We start from the raw sequence: 7,393 nt of genomic DNA on the forward strand, positions 1-7,393 counted from the left end.
TCGGCACAACATCGAGGGCCGAAGGGCCTGTTCTGTGCTGTACTGTTCTATGTTCTATGGTATATTACAACAATTTATTAGGGCATAGGGTATGCTTAATTAAGGAATTTTTATAAGGGGGTAAATTATTGCATCAAAAGAGACTGCAGTAGTTATGTAACTTACTAAGTAAGACGGTCAAACAAAATTCCACACTCGGGTTAAAGAACATGCTGATGTGGCAACCGCTGCTTATGTAGTTAAACAGCCAGCTAGTATCAGTAGCTTGAATGCCTGGTGAGCTCTGCACTGCCTTAGAGCTGACAAATCTGGCAGTGCGAGGTCAAGTCTAGTAGTGGCAAGAGATTAGGAAGAGCCTCAAAGAATTAGGAAAGACAAATAATTCTTAAAATAATTGATACCTTGCCTTTGAAAATCTGCAAATTGTTTAATGTGAACCGAAACAGACAATGTTGGAATTTAGCAAGTACTGCCTATGTGACCTGTATGTCTCATGGTTTTTCACTTGGGTAGAGTCTGCTTCAGGGACCTTTCTCTGAGACAGTGCTCTCCCAACATGTTGGCTGTTAAATGATCCTTCTGTCCCCGAGGGCTTCTGAGCTTATTTTGTATAATAATCTACTCCACAAACAAATTGGCATCACGAACAGGATACTCATATCAGATCATCAGAACAGCTATGCACAAAGGGTGAGTATTTTATTTACCACCCGTACTTAGTGCAGTGAGCCGGTCTGCAAACAATCTGGTCGAGTATCAAAAAACCTGAGAGGAGAACTCAGGGCAGGGGGGAGGTGCCAATATAGGGGGCAGAGCAATGCAGGTGAGCTGGCAGAGTTGAAGCTGCATGAGAGGTCAGGGCACAACCGAGTAATTGAGAGGGCAGGCTGGCCGGTTTAGTTGAAGCAGCACAGACCACAGTCAAAACCGTAGTCTCACGTTCAGGTGAAGCCGTATTGGCAGGTCAGCAACTGGTTTAAGCAGCTCAGGGAGAGTTCATTTTCAAGTGCATAAAGTATGTACTGCATGTGATCAATTTGATTAGAATCGTGCCTGTTCAAAAATAAACTGCGCAGTGATAGGCAGTGACAGAATGCCATCAGGAAAAGAGGAAGATTGGGAGAGCAGAGACCTCCATCACCAGGTTCTACGTGGAACGACAGTCAAAATGAGTTCAGAAAATGCAGGACGATTGGAACCCACAGAATAAACCTGAGGAACAAAAGTGCTGGCTCGTGGGTCAGAAAAAGGACAAAGAACAGGAAGAGGTAATGGTCGTCATCAGTTTATATTTAAAAATGAATGAAAAATCCGGAAAAGCCGGTGGCTGCAGTTTGCAGAGACACCATTGAGCAGATAGGGGCGGGGCCACCTCGTACGATAAAACAGTCACCGACCACCCCTTCGGACAAGGATACTCAGCCCATGGCTCTTGTGGCCCTAACCAACAGATTTAGTAAATCTAGAAAAAGGGGTAAGACTAAACCTGAAGAAACTTGAATTTGTTGAGCAGTGAAAAGACGAGGGTACAATGTCACTTTACCTCGCCTGATTGCATAGGAAACTGATCGATACAATGAAAAAAATAGGCTGGCTAAACTGTAAATGGCATTACCTGGGGTTAAGGAGGTCATGGGACACTATTGAAACCTTAAGCAGGTCATGGGACACTTATGAGACTGGAAGAAGTTGGGAATATCAACCCCTCCCCCTAACTGAGGGCGGGGGAGTGCATAAAACATGAATTATGAGGTGGCTCCTGTAGTAGAGTAACTGCTCTGTACTCTTGTTCTGTTGCATTGTGGTGAATGTATTACGGCAACCATTCACCACTGTATTGCATTGTACTATGTTGTTACCCTTGTGCGCTCCACCTATGGATCATTGTATTACATTACATCGCATTGTATCATGTTGGTGCCCTTGTGGGCTCTGCCCCCTTGGGGGAGGTATATAGATCTGCTACCCTACAGTGCAGAGCAGTCGCAGGCAGGCACAGTTCTAGCTGATTAAAACCACGATTCACTTTAACTTTCTGTCTCATGTGAATTGATGGTCGCATCATGCATTAAACCTTTTTTCTTCTAATTCAATCTGTTCGGCTCAGTGTGCACTCCTTTCTGTATCTTATAGTTGTAAATGAACGACAGACTTGCGTCAAACAAATTCTCTTTCTGTGAAAAAGCATGTTGCAGACCTTAATCAAATGTCATATCAAAGGTCATTCAGAGCTGGACGTGAGTTGATAAGGAAAAGTCCAGCACCTTGTGTGATTACGTGGGGAGAAGCTTGGTCTAACCCCAAAACTAGAAATAAAATCCACCTCTATTTTTAACATAAATTTAGAGTACCCAATTCATTTTTCCAAATTAAGGGGCAATTTAGCGTGGCCAATCCACCTAGCCTGCACATCTTTCGGTTGTGGGGGTGAAACCCACGCAAACACGGACAGTGACCCAGAGCCGGGATTGAACCTGGGACCTTGGCGCCATGAGGCAGCAGGGCTAACCCACTGTGCCACCGTGCTGCCCATAGAATCCACCTCTGAGTCAACTTGTGAAGTCTCTTGGTCTCAAACATTCATTCATGTATTCCCCCTTCCCTTGAACTAGAGAGTGAGTAAGGAGTTAAAGTTAAAACCTAGCAAATGAGTTCACTTTTTTGTTCTTAGATATGCTAGTAAGAGTTTTTGTTTATTGACATGTTTAGTTGTCGAGGAAAAAAATGTAGAATTAGTTTGGATAGGAAACTAAACTTCATTTAATTTGGACTGTGCTAGATTCAAAAGATAGCAGTTGAATTTAAAATTATGCTGCACACACGTAGAATTGAGGCCAATCTTTTCCCAAAACATAAAGATAAAGCATACAGTTTGGCAGCAATCCAATTTGAACCTTTTAAAACATTTGAGTTTTTAAAAAATTAAGTGTTAAGATTTCTTTCAAACTTGGTTCAGTAACATCAGAAAGTGAAAATTAGTTTAAAGGATAAAAGGGATAGGCTAAGAGATGAAATTTGGGCCTATTCATAGGTGGAACTTAAATGGAAATTATGCGATGGGTGATCGATTTAGAAAGTCAGGTGAAACATTATTTTTCACGGTCTGTTTCTTTCAGCAGAAAAGCAGCCAGCAGCTCGCATAACTATTTTGTTTCAGCAAAGCCTCCAGATTGCCATTGCTCCAAGTAGCTTCTCAGAGAAACTGGTCACCTCTGTGTATCTTTTGGGTGGTGAAGTTAAAAGGGGAATTGGGAAAACAGCAGCGTTAGTAGTGACAGTTAAAGAAGGCAAGCTTCCTTTTCCGAAAGATGACACACCAGTTCCTTGTGTGCCTAAACAAAATATAAAACAATCTGTTTCTCTAAATACGACCAAGTCACAAGTACGGTCAAGATATTAAGAAAAGTAAGAAATAAAGTTCATAGTCCACAGTCCACTTCAGGTGCTGTGTGAAAAGGCTTAAAAAACATAACTTGAGAATTTGTGTATTTTGCAGAAGTATACATCTTTTCCTGTCTGAGTATGATTCCTTGTGCATCTCTCAGTGCTGTTTTATGCTGATGGCTTGTTAACTGTCTGTAGTCTGGTCTTGTATGTTGTTTTCATTCCTTGTTTAATGTGTGTATTACATATATCTGGTTAAAGTCCAACAGGTTTGTTTCAAACACGAGCTTTCGGAGCGCAGCTCCTTCCTCAGGTGAAGGAGCTGCGCTCCGAAAGCTCGTGTTTGAAACAAACCTGTTGGACTTAAACCTGGTGTTGTAAGACTTCTTACTATGCTCACCCCAGTCCAACGCCGCCATCTCCACATCATTACATATATCTAGCAGTGCATGAAATTACAGAAGTGTGAATGTGATTACTGCGTGTTCCTAAATTTGTATTCGGGGATTATGAGTTTGCAGTGTTGTATCTGCTTTTTCATGTATGGAACGATATGTTTGGACTTACGCAGAACAATACTTTTCACTGCAGCTATTTACACGTGACAATAAATCAATTTCAATCCAAATTCAATTCAATCTGTCTTTAAAAAAACTATGTCTCCAAGGGAATGCTGATAATTAACTGTTTGAAATTTACAGCTTTGAGAATGTGTGCGCTGCTTTAGTTTTATGTGGATGTTCATGGGTTGTTTTGCTATTGGTTTTGGCAAATAAAAATAAGAAAAGTAAAATGACTGCTGCTCAGGGTTGCTAACTCATCAAAATAAATAATTATTAAAGGAACAAGAAGCAATTTGAACTAGACTTACCCACAACACAAAAAGGGAGTTAACGCTCTCCGATGGCAGCTTGAAGTGGGGCTGTTTAGCACAGGGCTAATCGCTGGCTTCGAAAGCAGACCAAGGCAGGTGAGCAGCGCGGTTCAATTCCTGTACCAGCCTCCCCGAGCAGAATGTGGTGACGAGAGGCTTTTCACAGTAACTTAATTTGAAGCCTACTTGTGACAATAAGCGATTTTCATTTCATTTCAACTTTTAATGAAATCAATTCATTCATTCCACCTCGAGTACAATGGGCCTCTGTGCTTTATTAAACATTTTTAGCAGAGGCAAAGAAGGCAGCTCAAAAATATTGCGGAGACCATTTTAAAAATTAAAATGAAGTTAGCACAATCATTTTGAGGGTTACCTTTGGAAAAACAAATTGCTTAGGGGAAAGAAGGCAAACATCAAAACCTGTTAATTCCTGAAATCAAATAGACATGTTTGATGTCTGTTTGAAAGGAATACTTTATTAGACTGCAAAGTCTCTCCAGAAAAACTGAATAAGAATGTAAGTAATGCAGATGTAAAATCGTATGTTGAAATAGAAAATAAAGTTAGGGAAAAAGGACATAACTTTAAGAGAGCTGAATTTCAAACTCTGGCCATCACCGGACACATTGGAACTGTACAGGAGGAGATTAGCTAAGATATAGGGTCAGTGACCCCTTTGACATGAAATGGATAACATGGCCCAAATCACAAGAAAAATGTTTCTTTTAGAAAAATCTAGGCAATAGAGAAAGTAACCTTAAGGGAATCTTACTATGACCGTGAGAGAGAGAATTAAAAAATGACATTGTTGGTTCAAAAAATTTGAAGGTCAAGGAGAACAAAATATTTAATAACAATTAATTAATCATGAATTCAAGAAAAGTAACAGTGGAAAAAAGATGTTAGAAGCCTTTTTTACACAACTGCTCAGCCAATATTGTGGCTCGAATAATGTTACAGGAAGTAATTCCCGCAGTTGGGCATGCCATTGCAGATAGATTCAGACCAGGACACACATTTCACTGGGGGAATGCTTAAGGAAGTATGTAAACAGTTAGCATAAAATTAAAATTCTGCAGTCCCCACCATCCACAATGTTCAGGTATGGTCGAAAGAAAGACTCTCATTAAGAAAGCACTAAGGCCATTCAGGATACAGGCCGAGGTTGGGCAAATTTACTACCCAGTATCAGCCCAGCAGGAAGAGGTAGAGTTGACTCTGTGCAACGCCTCAATCCAGATTCGCCCCCCTTTGTCCATGCACATTTCTCCCCCCTCCCCCATTTCTATCTAGTCTCGTCCAGTGGGGTCCTGACCTTTTCTATAAGTTGTCTGTAGGTTTCGCCACACATATTGTCTCCTAACCAGTCCAGCCATACCATTGTGTCCAGGAACCTGTGTCTGAGTATCTGGGGGAATGTTTTTGTTTTCTTGCGGAGAAATCACGCAGCTGCAGGTACCCAAGCTCCTTGCCTTTCGGGAGTTGGAGCCTCCCTGTGAGTTCCCCCAGGATTGCCAGTCTGTCGTCCACATACATGTCCTCTGGCTGCCTCCACGTCCCAAATGTGGCCTCCATCCTTGCTGGTGTGAACCCGTGATTGTTGCAGATGGGGGCCCTTGGGGACATCTCCCCAAGTTCAAAGTGGCGCCTAAACTGGCTCCATGTCCTTAGAGTGGCTACTGCTATTGGACTCCTGGAGTGTGTGCGTGGGTGGTGGGGGGGGAATGGTGTTGTGGCCCGCGCGCAGTGAGAGATGTCCCCGTGCGCCATTCAGATCCAGTCTGTGTCTGGTTTCCTTAGCCACCCCCTCACCCTCTCTGCGATTGCCACCCAGTGGCAAAATAGAAGGTTCACTAGAGCCAGGCCTCCCACGTGCCACCTTCACTGTAAAATAGACTTTTTTTAAAAATCTCTATTTTTTTTAATTTTTCCAATTAAGGGGCAATTTAACATGGCAAACCACCTACCCTGCACATCTTTGGGTTGTGCGGGTGAGACCCACATAGACACTGGGAGAATGTGCAAATTCCACATGGACAGTGACCTAGGGCCTGGATTAAATCTGGGTCGTCAGTGCCATAAGGCATCAGTGCTAACCACTGCACCAACATGCCACCCAAAAATAGACTTGCGTACCCTCGGAACTCATGCCCGTCCCCCCCCCCCCCCCCCCCCCCCCCGCCCTCCAAACGAACAGCATGATTAACCTGTCAACCCCGGTGAAGAAGGATTTGGGGATGAAGACTGGAGTGATCTGAACACTAAGAGGAACGTAGGTAGCACATGCATTTTGACCATCTGTACCCTTGTGGCTGGTGAAAGAGTGGCACAAATTCAATATTGTTTTCTTGCGTTTCAAAATTTCTGTCTATATGCCTCAGGAACCAACTCATGTGCACTAATAGTAGCTTTCTTTGTTACACCGTAATCTACAGATACACCTAACAATGATGCATACACCTCATTAGCTCTACCTACTTGTCTACTTTTTAAAAGTAACGTCCATATTTCTGGTGGCCATTTCATCTGTATAGCTATCTTTTCAAAATAAATAAACAACATTTCCATATCCTCTTCCTCAAATTTTGGAACAGCTTGCATATATTTAAATATTTCCCCACGAGAGTCTTGTCTAGAACTACCTTCCTCACCTGGCTCTGGTGTCCCTGCTGCAACTCACTGCATTTTAATTTAGGGGAGGCAATAGTGGTATTGCCGCTTGACTAGTAATCGGGAGATCCATTCTGCTCTGGGCACCCAGGTTTGAATCTCGCCATGGCCGATGGTGAAATTTGAATTCAATAAAAATCTGGAATCTGAAATCTAAAGATGACCATGAAACCATTGTTGATTGTCGTAAAAAACCATCTGGTTCACTAATATCCTTTAGGGAAAGAAATCTGTTGTCCTCACCTGGTCAGGCCTACATGTGACTCCAGATCCACAGCAACATGGTTGACTCTTCAATGCCCTCAGGGATGAGCACTAAATGTTGGCCCAGCCAGCGACATCCACATCCCATGGACAAATTTTTTAAAATGAAATTTTCTCTCTTTATCCTTTTCTCTCTCTGCTATTTCTGCTTTTCTAATTCCCCTTGAAAACCTCTCTCTTTCTTCTCTTTCCCTCTCT

At 42.4% G+C, this 7,393-nt stretch overlaps 1 long non-coding RNA gene across 1 annotated transcript; it reads left to right on the forward strand.

Annotated features, from left to right (window-relative positions):
- LOC119952428 lies at positions 1-2,091 on the forward strand. Its single transcript, XR_005457852.1, has 2 exons — positions 1-59; positions 468-2,091. It is a non-coding gene; the product is annotated as an uncharacterized LOC119952428 (long non-coding RNA).
- The last annotated feature ends 5,302 nt before the right edge of the window (positions 2,092-7,393 follow it).

This window comes from Scyliorhinus canicula, chromosome 17, assembly GCF_902713615.1.
Source record: "Scyliorhinus canicula chromosome 17, sScyCan1.1, whole genome shotgun sequence".
Taxonomy (NCBI): domain Eukaryota; kingdom Metazoa; phylum Chordata; class Chondrichthyes; order Carcharhiniformes; family Scyliorhinidae; genus Scyliorhinus; species Scyliorhinus canicula.